The 3639-nt window shown below is 31.3% G+C and overlaps 1 long non-coding RNA gene across 1 annotated transcript; it reads right to left on the reverse strand.

The window, feature by feature from the left end:
• Positions 1-2715: 2715 nt before the first annotated feature.
• Positions 2716-3111, reverse strand: LOC110917315. Its single transcript, XR_002580472.2, has 2 exons — positions 3033-3111; positions 2716-2950 (listed from the first exon to the last, which is right to left on the reverse strand). It is a non-coding gene; the product is annotated as an uncharacterized LOC110917315 (long non-coding RNA).
• Positions 3112-3639: the final 528 nt, after the last annotated feature.

The following is a 3639-nucleotide window of genomic DNA, read 5'->3' on the forward strand; positions in this document are numbered from 1 at the left end:
TGCTGAGTCGACGTTGAACGAAATTTTAATTTTGAAAACGTATTCGGAAGATAAATATCAAATAGGGTTTACCCCCTTTGAGTTTTAGGGCCCTGATCCTGATTCTGAGGATTCTGAAAATTGTATGAGTTGTGCAGGATTACTTAGGTGTCTCAACTAGGGTTTCCTATTGGGTAAATAAAATAATAGATATGACTTTTGATGAGAGTTGTTTACAAAATAGAATAATAAATAATAGTTTTGGGTAAATCACAAAAAGGAAATAAAATGGTGAGAAAAGAGAATGGACCCACTTTGTAACTTTAGGGTTCAACTAGAAAGTCTCCTGGTAGAATATTGGGTATAACTTCTGAGCTATTTAAAAATATATAATGCACTCGTGGTAAGTAGAGTACCCCTAATTCAACCTTGTCCCGAAGTCCCGAGACCGAATCCCAACAACTTAGTCGGGCAGAGTCCTGACATAAGTTATGAGGCTCAGATGAATCGGAAAGGGTAGCAGTGATCGGGAGTTACAACACTTAAAACGAGACATGACTATATTTATTATCTGAAGAAAAATAAATTCATATGAGTAGACAAAGAAAGAAAAGAAGGCGACTTACAGGAAAAAGGAATAGAATGAATTGAGCAAACCTACTATTTATATTGAATGTAAACTTAGACTTGAAGTAAATTGAGGACATGTGCACACTGGGCACTTAATGTAAACTTAGACTTGAAGTAAATTGAGGACTTGAAGTTAGTTTTTTTTTAGTATATACTAGGGGGAACACCCGTGCGATGCACGACATGCATAATAGTTATTGTTTTTTCCTGGAACGACGACTGATATAGATAGTGTGTGACACGGTACGAAAGTGCGAATGTAGTTTAGATTTTTAAAACAAAAACCGGTTTTTTTTTAAAGTTAGCCGTTTGACCATGGTTATTTTGACCAAAGTCCACTCCTCGTTCGGCGCTTTGTGGTAGCACTACCAGTCAAAAAAAGGCCCAAAACGCCCGAGGGTACAGTGTTCCCCCGCGTTTTTAAGACGCTTTGAGAGAGGTTTGCGCCCCACCACATGTGGTCTCACAAAACTTCAATTCTATGGACGTGTGGTTTATCAACCCTCTTCAAAAGACGTCACAGTTTTCAAATTTTTTTATTTTTATTTTTTCTTTTTCATTGTTTTAGATGGTGTAAAATAGATGTTAAATATATATATTATACTACATACACATATACATATAAATTCAGTTTTGACATCTAAAAGTCAAATTGCAGGTTTTGTTCCCTTTTATAGATAAGAAAGCAGTTTATTATTTATTACTAAAATGTTGTATTAACTTTATTCTGCAACATATTCTTTATAAACTATGCTTACCTTGACATAACCTAATAGCTATATTTCCTTATTAGAAGTCTCTTATAATTGAAAATTAGTACATATTATTACCTTGCCGGTGAACACATTTACTCTATGTTTAGGGAACAATTTGATTAGGTTGCAGATATTGAATTGAATATCACACCAAATTACAATAGCAGTTTATATTGCTACTATTCACCCAAATCAAGCACCTTAAATAAGTCAGTGTTTCTCTATATTCAAAAAACGAACTATAACTGACGATTATTAAATTGCAACAGTCAATTCAATCCAAATACTGCAATAGAAACATAAAATCTACCACAATTCGTTGGTTAATCACGTATAGTTCTTAATCGATTAGAATCAGAAAAAAGGAAATTGACTCACCGTAACTTAAAATCAGGAAGAAGGCGAACAAAGGGGCGGAGTTTTTCGAAATCAATGACCCCTGTCTTTCATTGTTATTCCTTGAATGAGGTAAACAAGACCCCATACTACACACTACATACACATACATAAAAATTGGGTTCTATATTATTTGTATAAACACCGATTGGAAACCCTCACATTGCATTTGATGAAACCCTAATCAATATAAACACACACACACTAACACTCACGAATCGAATCGAATTTATAAAAGGAAAAATTCGGGCTGTTTTTACCTCTTGCTGCTCCAAATCTTCATTACCATACATTATCTTCATCTTAGAGATATAGATATTGCACTTAAAGGTCTCAACCATCAAAATACGATCCAAGGGCTAAAAAGTGGTTCCTAATTATGCAATGGTTATCATTTGAACCTTATTCCATGAGACTTGAGGTAAGATGCAAAGAGCATTCTTTTGAGTTTTAAACCATCTGTAATTAAGTTCATTATTTAATCATTATTGTTGCAATTATTAGGTATTATAGATAATAATACCCCATGAAATTACCTTTTAGTAATTTTCGTTTCTAATTGGTTAGCATCTTTTAAGTTTTAAAACCATTTATAGTTATAATTAAATTCATAATAACGTTGATTAAGTTTTTTTATATTTAATTATTATTATTATTATTATTATTATTTTTATTTTTATTTCATATGATGTTCATCAACTATCTGATAAAATTGCAAAAAAGGTTGTAACCTTATTTGTATGATGTTTAGCAATTACTAAACCAAATAATAATGACTTAATTATAAAATTCAATCAAGTAATCGGTTACGGAGAACTTGAAATGGAAAAGCAATGTAAATATGAGGAAGGTGATGATGTTCAACTAAGTCAAATGATTTAATTCTTTATCAAGTATTTAACAATACTTAATTTATAAAGTTATCAATTTAATTGTATTTATCAATTTATACTCATGTAGAAAGACTAATTCCCTTTACTAACTTCATTGAGTTGTTGTACTATAAGCATAATATGTTGCAATTATTTAAATTTGGTTGGAACCCTTGTGAAATGCTTTATACGATAGTATAGATAAACGCAATCAATTTAAATCTTTTGCGCGGGTTGAAAACATCCGAGCCCTTAAAGTTTGCTGCCCAATCCTGTCAAACAATACCTCCTCAAATATTTCCTCTGCATCTATATTGCCTATATATAGTATCAATTAAATCACACAAAAGCATCATATGTTTAAAAAAAATAGTAAAGTAGAAATTAAAAAAGGAAATACCAATAGGCCAAATAAATGTCTATCTCCAAATGAATAACTTTTCTCGTACCCACCCTTTTACACCTCCATATACATGAAGCTGCAAAAAGGAAAAAGACTATAAATTTATGAACAATTAAACAATACATTGGTAAATGGTTCCAGATACTATAGTCATGCAAGGGTACCTTGATGAAGTATGAAGTGTCTGTCTTTTTGTATCCAATAACCTGTGTGTATACTTTATATGTAATATAAAATCATAATTTGAAAAAAAAATCACTAAATCACCAAAAACATAATAAAACATCAATATAAACTCATAGATTATGTAAAAGAAAATTGTTATCCCATTTGAATATTTTAAGAAACAAACCAAAGTTTTTTCGAATAAATGTTGAAATGGGTATAAAAGAACACACCTTTCCACCAAGATAAATAAATTTCATATCAACTTATCTCTTTCTTATCTCTTTCTTTTCGACTCTAACTCGCACAATAGTAGACAAAGGAGTTGATGTTGAGTGAAATGGTGAATTTATAGCAATGATAGGAGATTCCTTAATCGGTCAAATTTATTACATATTGATTGAAATTGGACCTTTGGAGTGCTTTTGCGGTTTATCCC

This window comes from Helianthus annuus, chromosome 16 (genome assembly GCF_002127325.2).
Source record: "Helianthus annuus cultivar XRQ/B chromosome 16, HanXRQr2.0-SUNRISE, whole genome shotgun sequence".
In the NCBI taxonomy this organism is placed as follows: domain Eukaryota; kingdom Viridiplantae; phylum Streptophyta; class Magnoliopsida; order Asterales; family Asteraceae; genus Helianthus; species Helianthus annuus.